The 22,268-nt window shown below is 48.6% G+C and overlaps 1 protein-coding gene across 5 annotated transcripts in view; it reads right to left on the reverse strand.

Moving 5' to 3' along the window:
* Positions 1-22,268, reverse strand: part of SLC29A1 (solute carrier family 29 member 1 (Augustine blood group)) — a 1,214,204-nt gene that overhangs the window by 338,285 nt on the left and 853,651 nt on the right. For 4 of the 5 annotated variants that reach the window (XM_085610197.1, XM_085610199.1, XM_085610192.1 and 1 more), the window contains one exon: positions 13,200-13,320. The exons of the other annotated variant lie outside the window; for it this stretch is intronic. The gene's annotated coding sequence lies outside the window, so the exon portion shown is untranslated. The remainder of the gene's footprint in view (positions 1-13,199; positions 13,321-22,268) is intronic. 5 annotated transcript variants of the gene reach the window in all.

Raw genomic sequence — 22,268 nt, forward strand, 5'->3', positions numbered from 1 at the left:
CCCCGCGCGTGAATGTGGATGTAAGGCGGTGCCATGTGGGGCCCCCCTTTACCGTGGGGCCAAGTTCTCGCTATATACATATATAATGTGCACACCGGAGCAGAGTATCAGCCATGGGAGGTGAGGGGCATTTGTCTGATAGTGCTATGTGTGCACGGTGTCATGTATGGCAGAGTATGCACTATGTAGGCTTGCGTCATTTTGGTGTGTCCCCTTGCGGCGGAGCGGGTGCTATGTGTAGCGCGCGGATGCCGATTGGACTTGGGCGGGCTAGCGCGATGTCACAATAACCTCAAGGGAAGAAAGGCCAAGAGTGTGGGTGCTCTTTGCCTGGTTAGTTCTAGCTCAAGTTCGTGCTGTATAGGCCCCGGATTGGGATATTGCAGTTTTGGGTGTTTCTGGGATCGCTTGATTGGACCCCGGCCGAGCCTCCTTGTTGGGTTTTAGTATGTAGTTACGGGCCCGTGTTCGGCGCTCCAGTGCCTTCGGGTCGAGCCTCGCTTTTGTCTGAGATGTGCAAAAAAAAAAAAAAAAATCATATAGGACTGTATGAGTAATACTGGTTTCTTCAAGAAAGTGGTCTTTAGTGTGGTAATAGGACCGGCCCGGTGGCTTAGCGATCTAATACCCCCTCGTCAGGGACCGGTGTCCGGTCTTTTGGTCGCAGCTTCTATTGCTCTGCCTTTCATCCAGGAGGTTGATTAATTGAGGACCACTGAGTTGGGTTACTAGAACCATCTGCTATTAAGTGCCTTGTCACCTAATTGCTCAGCCTTTCATCCACAGGAAGTCGATAAAATGAGTACCTTGGAGGGGGTAACAATTGGCATCTATTATTTAGTACCAGGTTACCTAATGGTTCAGCCTTGCATCCATTGTCGATAAATGAGTACCATTGAGTTGGGAAACAGGAACAATCTGTCTCAGTGCCAAGTTACCGTATTGCTCAGCCTTTCAGCCTCCTGAGGCGACTAATGAGTTCCTTCAAGTTGGGTAGCTAGAACCATCGATCATTTGCGCCAAGTTACCACGGGTGTACATGCTCCCTTGTTGTTATAATTACTTGCGATTGGAGAGGTAGGGAAACTGGTTAAGATATGTCAAACAGTGTAGAATTTGTCTGGCTAGAAATAAGGGATCAGGATCTCCTTTTGCTCGTGTAAGCGCTCCACACTTTCTGGTCGTGTTAGCGCCATATTTACATGCAAAAATTCCCTGTGGCTACAGAAGCTGCACTCAGAAGGGATATGTAGGGAACGGGGGTCCAGAAGGGGCATTTCAGGACTGAGCACTGTACACCTCCCTCAGGACAGGAGAGCAGGCTTTCTGTTACTGCCCAAAGGTGTTGAGGCCTCCAAGATCACACTTGGCCTCTTCCCCAACAAGAACGAATATTTGGAGTTCAATCATAATATGAATAGTAATTTTCACGTGTTCTCTCTATGCCTACAGGCTTCTGGTTACTCTGTTCAGACACCAGCTCCTTTGCACACACCCCCGTATATGTATACTGTATATTTAATGGCGAAAGATGGCCATTTCTGGAAATTGTTGTATGTACTGCGTAAAGCCCTGCCCCGTGGTCACAGCATTGCCGCTTTCTCCGCGAGAGTGTGAGAGTTTTACAGCATGTGAGTCATGTGTTGGAGACTAGCATAGTTGAGTAGACTGCCTCAAGTCTTTAGTTTTGACTAGACAAGTTTAGGAACTCTGCTTCGTGTGTGTGAGATGATTTTCATCTGGCAAGGAATTATATGGAAAGGGCTTTTAGGGGACAACATATTCTGATTGGCACGTATTACAAATAACCTTGAGGAGGAAGGTAGGGGTCATGTATATCAGTGCCTTGTTCTTGTTTTGTTGTGAGATGTGATACATGGCTTAATGAAACATAGGGGCTGCATCACACTATTTGGTAACTGAAGTGGTCGCTACGCAGCACAAACGGTGAACTGCAGCTATATGCAGGGGTCGCATCAACACTTCCCAGTAATTAAGGTTGGTTTAGGTTGATGAGCCTGTATGGGAAGTGTTTCCATGGTGTGTGTGATGACCACCGAGGGGCGGTTATCGTGTTATGGGACGTAGCGCCTGGAGGCGCGACGGGGGCGGGTGTGTGAGAGATAGACGTGCAAGGCATGATTCTAGTAAGGACCCGCGAGCTCAGCCACGGGGGCAACACATGACCCCGGGAAGGGGTGTCTAGGCCATGGCTGTCCTGTGAGACGACGGCAAACACCCTCACGGGTGGGTAGAACCGTCTGCCGCAGGCTGTGGATGGGCGTCTCGGTCACTACATGGAAGGACTGCTGGTCACACTCCTCGGGGGGGGGCCCTGACACTACCCACATTTGGGAACAGCAACCAGGAGGCGTGAAGGGAATGGCATTCCCCATTCTCCACGGTTTCCGGGGGATGAGCTGATGGCCATGAATGCGAGTTCAGATCCCGACAACTCCCCTTGACCACACTGTGTGATCCTGGGCACCACTTGTGCCTCGGTCCTGGAAGTTTCCAATACTGAAGTGAAACTCATTGGATGAAACGAATGTTTTGAGAGTCGACACCCTCCATTTGTGTAGACTAAAACAGGGCTATGGAAAAGTACTCGGACACCAGATGCAGGAACCTGAGGTGTGCGCGAGCCTCAGCCTCCCAATAGGAAGAAACATGTGTATTTCCTGGTGATACAAAGTTTGTCATCATATCCTGCTGTGGACAGTTGCACATCAGAGCGCAGGAAGTCCTTTGTATCTGAAAGCCCCCCCTCTTTCCCACTGTGGACACACGTCAGCGCCCCCCCGTCCTGGCCCTCTCCTTGACCAGTGACTCTTTTTGTTCCAAGAATTGTGGTTTTCGCACGTCCTCCCTGACACACAATGATAAATAAAGCCCTGCGCCCCAATACACCAGGGACCCCATTGTTTATGTGCTAAGTATTTTAGAAACGATTAGCTTTTGCATAGATTTAACTTGTCCCGTGTCAGGTGTGAGTGTCTTGTCCACCTCTTGCTCTTCGGTTGTCCTGTGTCAGATGTGAGTGGCTTGTCCAGCCCTAGCTCCATTAGTCCTGTGTAAGGTGTGAGTGGCTTGTCCACCCCTTCCTCTCCAGTTGTCCTGTGCCAGGTGTGAGTGGCTTGTCCAGCCCTAGCTCTAGTTGTCCTGTGTAAGGTGTGAGTGGCTTGTCCACCCCTTGCTCTCCAATTGTCCTGTGTCAGGTGTGAGTGGCTTGTCCACCTCTTGCTCTTCGGTTGTCCTGTGTCTGGTGTGAGTGGCTTGTCCACCCCTTGCTCTTCAGTTGTCCTGTGCCAGGTGTGAGTGGCTTGTCCAGCCCTAGCTCTTCAGTTCTCCCGTGCAAGGTGTGAGTGTCTTGTCCACCCCTTGCCCTCCAGTTGTTCCGTGCCCCGTGAGAGTGGCTTGTCCAGACCTCAGCTCTTCAGTTGTCCTGTGTCAGGTGTAAGTGGCTTGTCCACCCCTTGCTCTCCAGTTGTCCCGTGCCCCGTGAGAGTGGCTTGTCCAGCCCCTAGCTTTTCAGTTGTCCCAAGCTGGTGTGAGCGGCCTGTCCACTGCAGAGATCTCAGGTGCCCCCATGACAGGGGTGAGTGCACCCCACCCAGTGATCTCAGCTGTCTCATTCCAGGGGTGACTGGCTTCTTTTAAGAGGATCATATAGAGGATTTGGGCCTTTTTCTTTTTAGGTCTCGGCTAGCGAAGGCTGCGCTTGCGCAGTCTCGCTCACGAGATTTAATGACTTGGAGAAGCGGGGCTTGAACCCGCCCCTCTTTTCTCCTCTTCTCCATTGGCTGGCCTCTTGAATGCTGGCCAGCCATTGGAGAAGAGGTTTGTCACTCCGAACAGGCCCCGTCCTTTTTGGATTCGGGGCGTTTTTTTTCACTGCTTTTCGCTGGGTGTGTTTTTCACTCCTCCAGCCAATGGCAAGAGGAGAGAAAGAAAAACACGCCCAAGAATCCGAAAACGCCGCTGCGTTTCTCCGAGGCATTTCTGCTTCACCTCGGAGAAAGGCGGTGGTGTTAATGGCGTCCTCTCCCCCTGCTGTTGGCTCCAGTGTACGGCTGCTGCTCTGGTCGCTGCTCCGCGCGCAGCGTGTTTTCTAGCTCTGTTTCCTGCTCCTTACGATTTCAGCCCAGCGCAGGATGTTACGTCCAGCCTCGGTCTCGAGCTGCCTGACTCGGCCCCACACTCCTCATCCCCTGTTTCCATGCTGAAACGTCGTTAAAGGTTGAGCGCACGTAATCGCCCTTTTCTTGGAGGGGGGCCGTGAGCTGCACAGCCGCCTCTGGTGCGGTACTGTGGGTCCGGCCTCGTGGCTGCATTCCCATCTGGGAAAAATCACTTATTCTCCCCGCAATATAGATACGTGGGCTGCATATGGTGTAACACACGCATCACAAACAAGTGAGGCATTAGTGGTTCAGTGGTAGGCCCGGGTTCGATTCCCGGCCAATGCAGCAGATATTTCTGGCCTAATGGCTAGGGCACCTGACCTAGGGGATTGGGTTTGAGTCTCGGTAATGACGCTGAGCATCCTGTGATTCTGGGCAATCACTTAATATCCCCGTGCTTGAAGGGCGCTCAGCGGTTGCGGGCGGCAGCGAGAGCCGTTTTGCGGGCTCAGAAATGGCAGCGCGAGGGGATGGTAGCCAGGTTCGAGCCCCCCTTTAGCTTCTAAAGGGGCGGACCGGGGAACGGATTTCGTGGCTAGCGGTAACATCCGTTGTGGTATTCTAAATTGCCCCGCAAAGCGTGGCGTCCCTGCCCGGCTTGATAGCGGCATGCCAACGAGGTCAGTTTACTGTAAATGCTTTGGCGCTCCAATATGTTCTGTGCGCCTGATGATGAGGCACAAATGAGCAATAATGCGGTAGAATGGGAATTTGTATTTGGTATTGCGGGGGAGAGTGCGAGACCCACGCGGTCGAGGATCGGATAGCGGGGAAGTAGGCCAAATAGGCACGCGAGCGCGCACGAATGGGCTCCTTACACGCTGCAGCCGTCCACACCATCTTGCTTGGGTTACAGAACGGGCGCATGCACGCGCAGACGGGGCCCGCGGGGTAAAAATATCGGCGAGGCGAGGCCTATACGGGCTCTTGCGTCGCGCTCGCCGACCTCGGGGTGAATATGCGTCGCTAGTGTTGTTACTAAGTGCTCTCACCCCCCCTTGTTTGCCTTTTTATGTGAGTATGGGAGGTTTAGGTGAATAGCCCCCCTACTCCCCCCAGGGAGGAGATGCTGTGGCATGACCTTTAGAGCTGTCAACTGGAGAAGCCGGTTCGAGTCATGGCCTGGTAAAAGTGTGCATAACTAATAAAATGTAAATGAATAAGACGCACAGCCTACATTAATTATTATCACAGGACTGCATCAAATAAGACCTGATTGAGGGGGGCGTGCCACCACCCCCCCGCCGCAAGTTAAGTAAAATGGGTTCCCGGGCCTGTTTGGGGGATAATTATCACACAGGTCACAGGTAGGAGGCTTGGAACACGCAGGCAAAGGCACACAAATTGTGGACGGTTTAAATCATATTGTCGCCTCAGGTGCAAGCGTTTTCACGTCAGCTTCGGGGGGGTGTTGTGTGGGCACGGGGGATGATGTTTTTTACCGCCAGGAAGTGTTGGCGAGCTTGCACGCTAACTCCGGTATTTTGCCAGGGTGCAATAACGTTGAATTAACGATCCTGGCTTTCTTTTACAGGAGTGATGCAGGCAAGGTGAGGGCGAGAGTTTGGTTCCACAACGGACCCAGTGAGTGCCCGCAAAAGCGCTACACCTTAAGCTACCGTTCACCGCCCCCCCCCAAATGTCTTAAATGTCTTCTTGTCTCCCGGGCCAGATCCACGCCAGACGTTTCACGCCGTTATCGCAGGAGTTCACAGCGCGCAAGTACACAGCAGTCAGGTCCAATATAGACGTCTGGCAACGTTATTGCAGGGACTTCACTTCGCACGAGTACACGGCAGGTGCTGAGACGCGTCTTCTTGCCGTAGGCACAAGTTTTTCAGGTATTACACACCGGGGGGGGGGGCGGGTGGGGGGGGGAGGGGTGGTAAAGGGGAATGGTACCGCGAAGGAAGGGTAGAAAATAATGTATTAAATTTGGTGGCTCTGTGTGGGTGGCTCTGTGTGTGTGGGTGGCTCTGTGTGTGTGGGTGGCTCTGTGTGTGGGTGGCTCTGTGTGTGGGTGGCTCTGTGTGTGTGGGTGGCTCTGTGTGTGTGGGTGGCTCTGTGTGTGGGTGCAAATGCAATAGGTCTCACATTTGAGAGTGATTACGCTATTGACATTGTAAATAACAATGCCGTTTCTTTAAATGTTTTAAAAACATAAACAAAAATAATGTCATGAGCAATGCCAATAGCTCTAACTTTAACAATGCCGAGACCGTTGCATTGTAAATGCTTGTTTTTAGATAAAATGTGTTTGATAAAAGCTTTTGTTATATTTTTTTAGGTGCATAAACGTTTTTACTTTTCTCTCTCTATATTTTACCATAGGGAGACTCCAGAGTAGAGGTGGAGATCTCTCTATGGTAAAGTGTAGGAAAAATGTAAAACGTTAATTAAGCTTTATAATAAATTTGTAAATATATTTTATGTTAAATAGTAATGTGAATACATTTGATCTATGTATTGTAAATGTAAAACAAAATAGAAAAATGCTACAGCATTATTAACTTAAAATCTTAATAAATTAAATCTTTCATTCATTTAAATATATTGATTTAAATAACTATTTTTTCTGAAGTTTAAATTAAAAATAAGTTCCCACCTAAAGACAAAACGTTCTTATTTATTAAACGTTTTGTATAGAATGAAGAGAAGTTGAATTATATTAGAATCATTTACAATAATGTATACATTTAAAATGTTTTATAATTAAATGACAAATATGCTTCATTTTTAGATGTTTTGTTAAACATTATGTTTTATTTATTAATACGCATAACTATTGTAAATAATCTAATTTAACATAATTCTCCACGAGGTTTTATTTTGAGTCTAAGGCAGGGTGTTGCCGTAGAAGTTCTTCCTCCTTGCTTTCTGGCAGGAGTAAGTTACAGTCGTAAATTTGACTTCACCAGCTTTTCTGGGCGGGCTTAATCTGGGATCTTGTGAATTCCAAAAGTAGGAATCTTATTCAGAATTGGAAGTGTAAACTTACACTTCTATGTTACTCACAAGAGTAAGTTACATTCGTGAAAGCCCCAGTGTTTCCTCAGCCTCCAGGGTGTAATTTAATCATTCGGCCTGTTATATGTTCGTAGATTTATTTGATTCTATTTATATATCCCACCTCTTATGACCCAGGGTTGTTGTTTTTTATTTAAATGATATATTAACTATGTTACATTAATTATCTTCCTTTTTGTCTTTCTCTCCATTCTCCCTCGTTCTCTTCCCTGTTGTGTTTTCTTATTTTATATTTTTGCTACAGGTTGTCACAACGGCACATGATACCATTCAGTTTAAGTGTTATTTTATCTGGTATGGGGACACGGTTTATATTGATTCACTATTACTGTCAACTTATATTCCAGTTATCTTGTAATAATAATACATATTTTAAAAGAAAACTACCTACAGGATATCTTGGACACTCAATGTTGGTAAAGTAATACTATATCAGACATCTTATAACGCAGTTGTACTATTCACTTTTACAAAGTTCTGCCCTAGTGCACCGGTTCATGGTCGGATTTTTCATCCTTTGGGGGGCTTGCATGAGAGTTTGCTTCAACTCAGGCCAGTGCTTGTTTTGTGGAGAGTTCTCCGCCCTCGTGTGGCTTCAACACTTGCTGTAATATAAGACTTACAGCATCTCAGGCCACCAGGCTATGGTTTACCTTCACACCCGCATATAAAGTCTATTCTTAGAATGCTCACCGCTTTATTTGTCCACGTGACTGTGCGTGGGTGCAGATCTGTGATTCAGAAGTTGTGTTTACTTTGTAAATACACTTGGGTGAGCTCCTAGTACAGAGCCCTTGGTGACGTGGATCACGTCATGTGCCCTTTAAAGACATTTCTGAACAATCACATACCTGGAAGTACCTTTGCAAGAGTCCATTTTCTATATGTAACACCTTATATACTTTTGTGAAGTTAATCCTGCAGCTCTACATATATGATGTTGGTTAAGGGATTAAGATGTTTGCTGTCGCCTTCTTTATATGGTTTGTAGCTGTTTAGAGTTGTTTCGTTTGTGGGATTTTATATCCTTTGCATTGAAATGGAACTCCAGCCAGACTGCCCCCCCTCTCACCCTCTGCAGGACAGCTCGCCACATCTCTCATCATTCAGCTAAACCTGTTGGCAAAGGAAGCCCTTTTTTTCTAGCCGTTGGCCAATGACAAAGCCTTTCACCCCTTCTGTGTCCATGGTTATTTGGGGGGGGGGTGAAGACTAAAGGACTTCGGGGCATATCAGCAACACCCAGCGATAATTATCGCTCAGCGCTCTTAGCGTGAGGATAATTATCGCTGGGTATGGTGGATTTTTATCGCTGCGATAGCGTGCTATCAGCAACGCTTCTCTCCTCAGCGATAAAAATCCTCACGCTAACTGCCTAACGTGAGATTATCGCTGGAAACCCAGCGATAATCTCACGCAATGTGGCGTTAGCTTGATGATAGGGACTCACAAACTTAGCCATGATATCCACCCTCCATAGGATATCATGGCTAAGTCAGTCCTGAAGCAGGCGTAAGGAAAGTAGCGATAACGGGGGTTATCGCTACTTTTCCTGCCGCTATGCTTCATAGCGTGGGGCTTGATGATAGGAGAAATGTCGCTTAGCGACATTTCTCCTGTCATGTTAGGTCAGGAACGCCCACTTTGCATCTCATTAGAGATGCAAAGCTGGGCGTAAAGAAACCCCATGCGAAAGCAGGGTTTCACGCGTTAGCGTGGCCTTGCTAATTAGGCGATAAAATTATCGCTGCTTTTCAGCCGAAAACGGCCGCAAAAGCGGCGCTAATTTTTTAACGCCTGCTTGTAAATATGCCCCCTCCTTCTTTAGCCTCATTCCTCATCTTCTCGGCTGCCATGTTTGCGACAATCTCTGATATTTGCTTTCATACGTAATCAGCCCTTTAACACCATATAACGTTTGCCCCATCCAAGCTGGTTGAGAATTTGGCCAGTTATGTACCACCCCTCTTGATTTGACACCTTTTCCATACCCGAGAACAGATGTGAGGAGGAGTTATCGCAATACGTTTCTAAAGATACGCACAAGACCTGTCTTTTCACCGTGCCTTATAAGAAAGAGGAATGAGAGAGGATAGACCGACACAAAGGGCGCCACGTCCTGGTTCGGGGGACCTTTCCAGCATCAGTCCCATGATGCCGTCTTCCGACTCTCCTAGGACATCCTCTTGCAGTCGCTGCTGGGTGTGTTTGATTCCCCTTGAGGTACGGATTGCGTTTTCCATGATCAGTGTTTTGTTTGTGAGACGACAGCAATGTCTGGCTCTCAGATTTGGTGACAGCCGAAAGTGGGTGTGGACGGAGGTCTGCATCATGGGCTCAGAGGTGCCTGGTAAGCCAGCAGCTTGGTGGCCAAACCTACTGGTAATGTCACGTGGCCCCTAGGGACATTGTCGGTTTTCACTAACTTGGCATGAGCAGATTGCAGCTTGCCTGCTGCTTTGCACACGTAACTACATGTCTTTATTTTTTGCAATATTTTCACAGACCGTTTTCACCTGAGAACTCATCGCTGTGTTCACTCACTGCACGTTCCTGGGATTTTGACGGAACATTAAGTGCAAGGTCGAAGAACAATGCCCTTGTTATTTTGTTCTGGCCACCTCTTAGCCCCTATACAAAACATACCGATGCAGCTGTTGTTTGGACAGCGTACTTGGGTTTTTAGTGGGGTACACGAATGGGTGAGACACACTTGGAGAGGGACCGTTCCAGGGAGAAGAGCGAGACAGAACCTATGATGTGGACCTACCATCTATAAGCTAAGGTACGGGGTCTGCTGACAAAGCCCAGAGATCTTCTATTATATAATAATACTTCTTAGCAAGGGGGGAGGGGGGGGGGAGGTTAGGCACTATAGTCCTTTCTCCATTGTATTTTTATGACGACATCTCTCTTCATGTTTTATGGACTAGTTGCTATGCTGACTGTATTTGTACTATGCACTTTCCTGCTTGTTGTGGCACGTATACTGCATGTTAGGGCACGTTAGTTAAAATAAATATTTTAAACTGTTTCGTGACTCTGTCAGATCTTATTGTGGACAAGTACAAGTGTGCGAGCGAAAGGGTGTGTCTTGTTACCACGATTCCCGAGAGATCTGGGAGTGTTGTGTTCTGGGTATCTAATCATGTGTTTCTCTGTGAGTGATTAGGAGAGCAAGTGAGACACTATAGCTAGTTGGTCCTAGGTTCGTGGGTACCAAGGTGGTAGGAAGACTCAGTCCCTCAATCAATCAATCAGGGTATTGTAAGTGCGCTACTCACCCTTGAGGGTCTCAAGGCGCTGAGGGGGGGGGGTCCGCAGATCTGTTTAGCTGAAGAGCCAGTACTTGAGGGTCTTCCTGAAGGTCTGATGTCTGCCGGGAGCTCGTTCCAGGTCTTGGCCGCAATGTGGGAGAAGGATTTTCCGCCTGCTCTGGCTCTGTGGATGCGCAGGGTTTCAGCCAGGGCGAGGTTGGAAGATCTGAGGTTCCTTTTTGGTACGTGGAAGTTGATTCTGTCGTTGAGGTATTTGGGTCTGGTGTTGTGCAGGCATTTGTAGGCGTGGGTGAGGATCTTGAAGGTGACTCTCTTCTCCACGGGGAGCCAGTGGAGCCTTCGTAGGTGTTGCTTATGTGTTTGTGCCGGGGGATGCCGAGGGCGAGTCTAGCAGTGGTGTTCTGTATCATCTGGAGTTTGCAGAGTAGGGAGGTGTTTATGCCGGAGTAGAGCACGTTTCCATAGTCCAGTCTGCTGGTGATGAGTGCGTGGGTGACTGTCTTCCTTGACTAGGGGGGGATCCATTTGAAAGTCTTGAGGAGGATGCAGAGGGTGTTGAAACAGCCGGAGGTGACGGCGTTGACCTGTCGGTTCATGGTGAGGGATGAGTCGAGTACGATGCCGAGGTTTTTGGCGTGGTGCGAGGGGTTTGGTGGGCTTCCGAGGGTGGTCGGCCACCATGTGTTGTCCCGTGCTGAGGGGGTGGTTCTAAGGATGAGGACTTCTGTTTTCTCTGCGTTGAGTTTTAGGCAGCTGTTGGTCATCCAGACTGCGACGTTCTGCATCCTTTTCTGGAAGTTGAATCTGGCAGGGGTGGGGTCTTTGGTGAGGGAGAGGATGAGCTGGGTGTCGTCAGCGTATGATACGATGTTGAGACCGTGTTGTCTGATGATTGCGGCGAGGTGGGCCATGTAGACGTTGAAGAGGGTCAGGCTCAGTGATGACCCCTGTGGGGCTCTGCAGGTGATTTTCGTGGGATCGGAAAGGAAGGGTGGCAGTCTGATTCTTTGGCTTCTTCCGGTGAGGAATGATCGGATCCAGACTAGGGCTGTTCCTTGTATACGGGGTAGTGTAGTCTGGCAACGAGGGGGCGGTGGGAGACGGTGTCGAAGGCTGCTGATAGGTCGAGTAGGATGAGGGCTGCGGAGTGGCCTTGGTCCAGGAGGGTGCGGATGTCGTCTGTGGCAGCAAGGAGGGCGGTCTCGGTGCTGTGGTTGCTTCGGAATCTGGATGGGGACGGGTCGAGGACGGCATTGTATTCGATGAATCATGTCAGTTTCCTGTTGACTGCGGCGGCCACAATTAAATAGTGAAGAGGGAGGGACGTGCAGCTGGGAGGCGGGAGCAGGGACCTCCCGGGGGCGGGGCTGCAGGGGCAGCCGCTGCGGGAAAATGGAGGCTGAGGAAACTGGGCAAAAACAAGACTTAGCGCAGTAATTGAACAACAATAAGTGAAAAATAAAGTGAAAATCTAAAAAAGAATTCTACTATGGCAGCAGGCGAAGTACAGAGGAGTGGAGTGAAGGCAACGGGGTGAAGGCAGCGGCAGACAGAAGCCTCAAACCTCCCAGGTGGGGGTCGGAGGTCTGACAACGGCACAGCGGAGCTGCTGGGGAGAGAGCCGTCCTAGACCCGGGGTCAGAGGTGCTGCTCGCGCTCCCCCCATTAGCCACCATTAAATAGTGAAGTGGGTAGGGACGTGCAGCTGGGAGGTGGGAGCAGGGACCATCTGGGGGGCAAGCCGCAGGGGCAGCAGCGGCGGGAAAACGGACGCTGAGGAAACTGGGCAAAAACAAGACATAAGGTGGTGCACCAACAGTAAATAATAACGTGAAAGAGTCCAAATCAAAATGTAGAATGTTCCATATCTTCTTTATTGTACTTGTACAGTAGACATAGAGATCCAAGTGTTACAGCAAAGCAACACAGCCAACGCGTTTCGTTCACCACTGTGAACTTCTTCAGGGTACCTTTTTAATATCAGGCCAGTCCGCCCTAGTACTTGACCCGTGTCCAGAATAGTAGACAAACTGCAGCTCACGCTGCATGAGTGCAAAAACAAAAAGCACTGGGATATCCCTGGCACAGCCATCCTGTGTGACACCAAAGATAAACTAGAGACGAATAACGCCTTCGCTCCTAGATGAGAGTGAGCACCTTCAAGCTGTGGTAGTTTACCAACCACAGTGAGGTGAAAATGATGTTCCTGATGTGGCGTGAGCCCATTGTCACCCTGCTGATAGCTCTAACCAGAGCTAGAACTGGACAAATGAAACAGCTAAACTGCTGGGAACTGGATAATGGACACAGTTTATAAATATGTTCAAAAACATACCTCGCTTTGAGATGTGTCATAGTGTTCTGTCTGAGCAGTATGAACGAGCTATGCGAGGATGCTTTAGTGATGTAGAATATACGGAACTAGTGCTCTGTGAATGACTCAGGCCTGGAGCAGCTGGTGGAGTGTGTTACTTGAACCTGCCTATGTTTTACCTGTAGTTTGAAACATGAAGAGTAAATAAACCTAAGTTTGTACCTGTACACATGATATTACATTGGCGACCTAGTTGGGATATGAACTCACGCATCCAGAACACCAAGCTTATAGAGCGAAAGCATGTACAGACTGCCACATAACTCAACACCCACAAAAAAGTGACCCAATAAGTAAATGTTTACAACAGGTAGTAGAAAACTTCTGGAAACCTACCCTACACTAAACACTTCTTTCTCTGCTTGTGTTCTCCGGGCTTTGAGAGACTGTTAGTAGCAGTTCATTGGCAACAAGTGCCTAGATTGCACTCGCATTGATTGGCATTTGTACAAATGATCTGCAAAAAAAAGAAAAAACTCATTGTGAAGAATTGTTCTTTTTTTTCTCTTTATTAAATCACAAATAGAAAGTGCAGTGAATATTACAATCATATACATTGTCAATATAGAGTTACATCATTAAGGATCCAGAGAGTAATGCTGCTATTTTCCCTTTTTTTCCAAACAGCACACGTCCCCCCACCTAGCATTTCTCGGGGTTAGGTGATATACCCCTATAGCATATATCTAGGTTATATCTGGGTGTGCTAGCAGATAGACAGTGAGTGGAACCCAGAAATCAATGGGCCTGGACGCCTCTGGTAACTTCTCTGCATACATTTTCATTTGTTCCTTACAATATACAAGATCACAAGCCCATTTTCTCAGTGTCGGTACAGCTTTAGAATTCCTGTACGTTGCAACTACTCGTTTAGCCATTAGTGTGGCTACTGCAACAATGCATCTATTACATGGCTTGATTTTGTTCAACAATCTAACAGGCACATTTCAGGTTCACATGCAATATTTTCATATGTCATATCTTATAATACTTTTACCACCCCACTCCGGAATGTGAATACAGCAGGACACATCCATGCCAAGTGCATAAAGTCCGCACCATCCTGATGGCATCTGGGACACCTCGCAACTTCACGCAATCCAAATTTTACCAATCTGACAGAGGTGTAATATATCTGATGTAGATATTTAAAATGAATAATTTGCAGATTGTAATTTGCAGTTAAACGACCAGTCAATTTACAATACTTTTCCCAATTTGCATGTGGCATGGGAGTCTTTAGTACAGCATTCCATTTTTCCTGGCTACAGGACTTTAGATTAACCTGGATGAAACTCTGCTACAGTCACCAAGTACTTCAACTACCTGCACAATGCCGGACGACTGAAGAATCTCCCTTGGAGTGAAGGAATTACCCCTGTGCAAGGCAGGCACCTGAAACGCATCTGACCGGTTTGCATCTCCCGAGCTCCTGAGGACTCTGAAGATTTCTGCAACACAGGAGGTGGATTCCCAAGATCTGTGAGGTTGATCTGTGCTCTCAGCAATTCTGAGGCCCGTGTCCCTCGTGGGGACCGTGCAACCCGAACCCCTGTGCACCGCGTACGTTTACAGCAGCATATGCTTTTTGGCAACCCCTGAGGCTGTGCTTTGGGCTACTTGTAGTCCTCCTGACCCCGAGCAATATTTCCACTGAAGATTTCGGGCCTACACTCCACGAGTGTTCCTCTGACTGGTATTTTGTGATTCAGCTCGAGGTCCCTACGCGATCCCTAGTCCATTGACCTGTGGGTCCCTGTGAAGGTAACTTTGACTTTCCGTGGGTTTCCCTGGTTGCTCCAGACATGCCCTGACTCTCCATAGCACTTTCTTAGTATATGGTTCGGTCTCCCCCTGGAGCCCGCTGTGTGTTGTGCTATTCACTGTTGTTTTAGTACTGTAATATTATGTGCCTTGCTCTCTAATCTCATAAAGAGGTTAGTAGAGAGTGTTTAGTAATAAATACATATATTTTATACATATACCTTGTGTGGTTCTCCTTTCAGTGGGTCATTCAGGAGGTTATAATCTGGTAAGCCAAGCTGCTTTACATTCTTTCGAGACTTAGCCTGAAGGCTGCTCTCCATAGCTACCACTAGGAAAGCTTTCAATAAAGGTTGTCTTTAACCTAATCATCAATAAGGGTTGTTTGAACTGGTACAAGGTGCCCACTATAACTAGTGGACAGCATATACCAGGCCAACGTCTCACATTGGTGTGCAGCGGTTGGGATTCAAGCTTGCTATTGCTTTACCAGATAATCCCATTGAGTGTCTAACTGAAAACCACTATAGGTACAAAGGTACCTATAATCAAGACTAGAATAAAGTACGTTCTACTGAATTTAGAGTTGGGTAAGTCAAGGATCTAGCACACCTTTTCTCCAACTCAAGAGAGTTTAGTAGTTCCCACTAGGTTAGGTAGGTGCAACACGACATAACACTAGAATGTCTTCAAGAGCAGATGCCAGTGGCTCCTTGCTAACTAAGTATGACCATCTCTTGTGTCAGGAATTGAGCAATATGTGTGCATCTAGAAAACTGAAGACCAGGAAAAACACTAGAACTCAACGCCTCATAGAGGCTTTGCTTATAGATGACCTCAGAAAGACCCCAGGGTCTGATGAGGCAGCCAAGTTGAGTGGGACAGCAGAAGAGGAAAGGCCAGGAGTTGAAAGCCTCTATGACCGGGACTCTGATGCTGACCAGGAGGATCAAGATGATTCTACCCTGGACAATCCAATTCTTCCTGAATGGGAGGGAGAAGGCCTCAGTGGCCCTCTCTTTACCCCACCTGGAAGGGTTAACAGTTTACCAAGAAGATCAAGATCGTCTTCTCAGGATTCTAATCATTCTGGTACTTCTGTAGGGGCCTCTGTTTCTCATAGGATTTCTTCTCATAAAAGGGAGTCCTCTTATGAGAAGAAATGCCAACTGCTTGACTTTGAGAGAGCTAAGCTCAGAATCAAGAGAGAGCAATTGGCCTTAGATAGGGAATCCCTGGAGCTTCAGAAAGCTTCTAAAAAGTTGGCGCTAGAGCCCCATGGTAGTAGCAACAGCGTCCCTAGAGGTAGAGAACATACTCATGACCATAGGAAACTGAACAAGAATGTCCCTCCCTACCAGATGTGGTGATTACATCCACAAATGGATAACTGCACTGGAGAGAGCCTGTAAAGTACAGAGGGTCCCCCAGGAGCAGTGGGCAGCAATCTTGTGGCTCTCCTTTGTAGACGCAGGTAGAAACAAGCTCCTCACTGTAAGAGAAGAGAATGCTGATAACTATACAGTATTGAAGAGTGCTCTGATTGATGGGTTTGGCTTAACCACTGAACAATACAGGTTAAAGTTCAGAGATACCCAAAAGGCACAGATTCAAGACTGGGTTGACTTTGTAGATTGTGCTACTAAGGCTCTGGAAGGTTGGTTACATGGCAGCAAGGTGCATGCCTTTTTAGGATTGTACAATTTGATTATGAGGGAGTAGATCCTTAATAATTGTCAAAACCAGTTTTTACACTAGTACCTGGTGGACTCAGATCTGACCTCTCCCCAAGAATTGGGAAATAAGGCAGACAAATGGGTCAGAACCAGAGTAAAGCCATAGACACAGGGTGGTGACCAGAAGAACGATTCTTCCAAGAGCAAGGTGGGGATAAATCAAAAGATAAATCCACTACAGGGCCCCAAATGTCCTCTTCTAGGGGTGGGCCCCAAACTCCTTCCTCCCCTGAAAAGGAACCTTATTACCATGTCGGTATAAAGCCTGGGCACTGGAAAAATGACCCCATGTGCCCTAAGGTCAGCAATAAGGAAAATATTCCTCCCAGCAATACTACCACTCCTCCTGGTACTACAAGTAGTAATCCCCCAGTTGGTAGTAGTGCACCCAAAAAGTTAGGTGGGTTCTCATGAGGAACTGAGGTGGACCATAACCTAGAAAGGTCCCCCCTCACAGGCCTCCTCAGTCTGTGATGGTGGCATGGGATTTGCCACTTTTACTGTCAGTCCTAATTCTTTGGGCAAGTACAGACAGGAGCCACTGATCAATGGTCGGAAAGCTGTGGCCTTTTCTAGTGTCACCATAGTGACAGGGAACCTAGTACCCACTCAACAGCTTTTACCTTAGTTTAAGTACGAGGTGACCAACATTGATGGTATCAGGACAGATCACCCCATGGCCATAGTCAATCTCAGCTGGGGAGGTGTCACTGGCCCAAAGAGAGTGGCAGCGTCCCCAAACTTGCCTGTAGATTGCCAGTTGGGTAATGATCTAGAACTTTCAGCCTGGGCTGAAGTTGAATACGAGGCCCATTTAAGAATGGTAGGCCTCCCTGGGAGAGTTGATGGGACCCATAGGGCCTCAGCCCAACCCCAGGGGAGTGGTAGAGCCTGAAAGAATGGCCCACTCTACTCAGTGGCGTAACGAAAGTTGAGGGGTCCCCCCTGCAAGGTACATGGAGGGGGCCTCCACTCTGGATTTAATCCAGAACTCTCAGGCCAGAGTACTGTGCTGAGGGGGCCCCCTGCTGCTCGGGTGCCCCCCTGCACCGCTGGGGCTGCGGGGGCCTGTGTTACGCCACTGCAATGGTGTAGTATGTAGACCAGTGGTGACAGCATAGCATGGTTGTTGGTTTGATAGTTAAATGTGTGACCTTTTTTTCTGAGTCACTGAGTGGAGGCCTTCTCATCCGCTTGTGTAAAGCTCTGCTTATATGCACCCAGTCCTTTGCGCTAATATCCCGCATGGCGTGTCAGTGAGCCAGAGTAATGAAGGCCAGTTTGATCTGTTTTGGGTGTCCTTGGCCAGACCCTTTACAAAATGAAAGAGAGGACTCTGTTCCTAGACAGTGAATGTGTATTGCTCACCCTCCTGTAGGTGGAGAGTAGAGCCCTAGATATTGAAGGTGGGGGGAGAAGACAGGGCTCCGTTTGGTGTTCTATTATGCCTTCTGGTTCGCAAGAAGCTGCAAGAAATAGTCTTTCTGAATACTTCCAGTTGGTGAATGGTAGCGGTGAGGCGTGCAACTGCAGACTCTATTGTGAAGGAGCGATACCTTTAAAAGCAAGGCCTGTCCATTAGTCTTTCCCTGATTTCTCCTTGATTTGGTCTGAAGATGAAAGCCAGCTGCAGAAACCTCACCCCACTTTGTGGTCGATTGTTGGTGATCCACGTTGGAGAGTGCCCTGGTGTAAGAGGCCTCACTCTACACAAGGGCTGCATGTGGAGAACAGCCTGGAAAGGACAATTGAAAGGAAAGCCATCCTAACTGCTTCTACAGTGTCAGCAGTAGATTTACGACCCATGACTGCTAGTTGTTTATAAACAAATGTGGGGCCTCACTTGTTCCAGTTCAAAGTTCTCTATGGCCAAGGAAGGGCGTGATTTTCAGAGTATGCAGACAGGTGCTGCGCAACTAGTGCTGGTGTTTGCCTGACAGCTACTCTCCCAGAGATGAGGGGACATCCCCTCGTCAGGATCTCTTGCTGGAGAAGCTGTGCTCTCGTCCTGAAATACCTGTAAGCCTGCCTGCCTGCCAGCTGAGAGAGGAAAGGAGCCTGCTTACCTTGCAGGAGGGGAGACTGTCTAAAAAGGAGGAGGGGCAGTGCATCCCCCAATAGCTATGGGCGTCCAGAAAAACAGCCTGCTGGAGAGGGCTCCAGGAGGAACCGGGCCCTAGGAGGAACCAGGCATCCAAGGGCCTGGTTCCGACAGATCCAAGCGTGAACCGCAAATCTGAGACAACACAACCTGCCAAGTTATTTGCCTTGTGGGTTTGAAACTGCAGAAGTCGTGTACTGTCAAATTTCTGATCAGCCCTTGTGACGGCTGTAACCCATGAGTGTCAGAAGGCCCTATTGCGGTGTACGTTTGAGGCCACCCGTTAGTGATGTGGGTCCATCGGCAATACCCAAGGCACCAGACGCTTGCCGTCAGTCTAGTTGGGACCAAGCTAAACAAAGACTGCTCCCTCTCTGAACAGATTGCGTTACTTCCCTTCATTCCATGTGTATCAATGGGCTCGAGATAAGATCAACATGCAGCTACAGTTGAAGGCAATATAGAAGAGATCTGTTCCCTACAGTGACCAGCAGCAAAAATCACATTGAGATTGCAATGGCGCGTTTTAAGCAGAATAGGACAGGCGTGTTCCAGCATGGAGGTCTGCTAGTAGGTACATTCTTTCACCGCCCCTATATTGGTGTCCTTCCTTGTGCCATTTCAGCAAGTGGTGGGTTGTGAAAGGAATCGGCTTCCAGGTGTGCTGCTCGCCTGCACTTTTTGTTTTCCTGAGGGGGTGCTGCTGGAGGGTGGGACCAACATAATAATCTGTGGACCTGCAGATCCAACTTCAATTTTGAGTGTGTGTGTAAACTCGAAGTGTGGCTTATCTTGTTGTGTAGATTGCAGTAGTCCATTTGTTATCTGTCCGTGCTGTACTGATATTCCTTTTCACAATCATTTTATTGCACGAAGCATTACTTTTTTACTTGCTCAACTGTGCTCAAATTGTTAATGTTTCATGATGATTGCATTTGGTGCTAGAGCCAGGGTCACCGAGTGCTAAGAGAGGAAGGAACTGGAAGACAGTGGGAGCTGGAGACACGTGGGAAGATAATGCGGAAATTGAATTCAATTCACGGACACACACACACTGCATTTTACTCAGTGCCCTATTAACATATTGTTGACCTTACTACTCTGCTTCTCAGTTTCCTTCGGATCCTGGTACGAGCACGTGAAGCCGCTCCGGATTTAATCCGGAGCTCTCAGGCCTCAGTACTGTGCTGAGGGGGGCCCCTGCAGCTCTGCCCCCCCGCACCGCGGGGGCTGCAGGGGCCTGTGTTACGCCCCTGACTCTACTCCACCATAGTGCACAAGGGTTGAAGAAAAGGCTTCTTCCCCCAGACTATAAGTAAGGGTCAGCCTCCTCAGTGAACTGATCCTACCCCTTGTGGAGGAACTGCCCCAGAGGTGGTCTGGCCTGTCCTGGCAACACCCCTGATGGCAGGGGACCCTTCCAAGGTGGTACACAGTCTGGAGCAGGTATCCTGCCCCTCTCTACGCTTCCACAATCAGCCTAGGGCAGCAGAGGTCAGAGGATCCCTAAGGGCCCACTGTTCAGAGGAGCCCCCTCATCCACACTTTAGGGGCACCCAGTCTAGTAGCCCTAGCCAGGTGAAAATTCCTCAACACCCTGAGGGATCCCTCTTACCCTTGGGTAGGGACCTCCCTCAGATGGACTCTATTGGGCAAGGGCAAACCTGGTACCAAATGGTTCCAAACCTACCCTCTCCCTCCAGTGTTCCCACCAAAGGGACCAAACCCCCAGCTGTAGGCAGCCAGAGGTTCACCCTTAGGACCAGATACAACTCAGTCATGGAAAGAAAGGCCTCCATGGTGACCAGTGATCTGAGGAAGCAGTAGGAACTGCTTGGTGGACCATAAGACAGGGGGCAACCATGCCAGTTCAGGATCTTCCTTATATGGCCACTTAGTCAATAAAGGCTCAACTGGGCAAGGTTAGCCTTATCTCCTTTTGCTTGGGGGGGGGGGGGGGGGGGGCGGTTTATGTAGGAAGGTGGAATTCGACTGCATGATTACCCCCACTTTTTTCCTGGTGTTTTGCTGGTTTTCGACTTAGTCTGACTTGGATCCTGCTAATCAGGACCCCAGTCTATCTGCTTTCTCCCTAAATTGGTTGTGTATGTACTTTAGGTACACTTCAGATTGGATTCTGGGAAACCCTTATGAGTCCCTTGAATATGGTACACTATGTACCGAGGGCATGGGTATGCCAGAGGCCTCCCAGGGGCTGCAGCATTTATTATGCCAACCCTGGAGACCATTCAAAATGACACCACAGCTCTGCTACAGCAGCCTGTGTAAGGTGGTGCATGCACCCCTTACTTAGATATAGGTTCACTATATCTATTCTATATCACTGCACATATAAACCTATCAGTCACCCCTGTGGCAGGCCTTATCAATCCTGAAGGCAGGGTGCTGGGTTTCATGTAAGAGAGTGCACCTGCATGAGCAGAGCCCCTCTGCAGCCTTCGGAACCTATTTTCCGAGGTTGTTTGTGATGCAGCCAACCATATATACTTAAGTGCATTATAACCTTGAGGTAAATGCTAACTTTAAAATGGCTACATAGAAACATGTCATGTTTGGTGCCAAACACATTGGAATCAACTGGTGTGGGAGGTATGATTCCACCCTCCTAAAGGGACATATGCGACATACCGGCACACCCGGTACCAGCTTTCCAGAACCTGGGCATCACAAAATGGATGCTGCCAGCCACAGACACAAGTCTGCCCTCCTGCTGCTTGACGAAACTTGAACAAACCACGGCTTGATAATAGGTTTCCTGTCACAGGGAGGTGTGACTACCTCCCAGACAGGCTTTAGTGTATTGGGGATGGGTGGGTGCACTCTGAGAGTGCTTTGATGTCTGCACTGGGGGCACATTTTGTGTCCCTGTGCATAGTCCAGCTCAAACCGGTTGCAGGAGCCATTTGCTCCTGCTCTGGCACGAAACTGGACAAAGGACATGGGTGTAGCCACCCCTCTGTCCTGATCCTCCCATAGGTGGGTCCCCAGAGTTTGTCCCACCCCTTCCTTGGATATAAAGTAGGAACCCCTGACTACAGGACTTTGGATTTTACCTGGACTAAACTCTGCTACAGAAACCAAGTACTTTGACGCGATCTGCACGACGCTAGACGACTGAAGAATCTCCCTTGGCGTAAAGGAGTTACTCCCCTGCAAGGCAGGCACCTGAAACGCATCTGACCGGTTTGCATCTCCTGAGCTCCTGAGGACTTCGAAGATTTCTCTAACACAGGGGGTGGGTTCCCAAGGTCTCTGAGGTTGATCTGTGCTCTCAACAATTCTGAGGCCCGTATCCCTCGTGGGGACCGTGTATCCCGAACCCCTGTGCACCGCATACATTTGCAGCAACATGTGCTTTTTGGTGACCCCTGAGGCTGTGCTTTGGGTTACTTGTAGTCCTGACCCCGAGCAGTAGTTCCACTAAAGATTTCTGGCCTTCACTCCACGAGTGTTCCGTGGGCTGGTATTTTGTGATTCAGCTCGAGGTCCCTTTGCGATCCCTGGTCTGTTTACCTTTGGTTCCCTGTGAAGGTAACTTTGACATTCCTTGGGCTTCCCTGGTTACTTCAGATGTGCCCTGACTCTCCATAGCTTGCTGGTCCTCACCGAAGCATCTTTCCTCTACCCGCGTGGGTTGCAGTTGCCAAGGCTTGTTGGTGTTCAATCCAGACACTGACCCCCCAGCACTCGACATTCTTCGTGGGACAGCTCACCTCTAGACTTTGGTCATCACCGATGTCTCTGGTCCCCGTGGCTGCAGAGTTAAGCTTCACCTCTTCTCAC

This window comes from Triturus cristatus, chromosome 6 (assembly GCF_964204655.1).
Source record: "Triturus cristatus chromosome 6, aTriCri1.1, whole genome shotgun sequence".
Classification (NCBI taxonomy): Eukaryota; Metazoa; Chordata; class Amphibia; order Caudata; family Salamandridae; genus Triturus; species Triturus cristatus.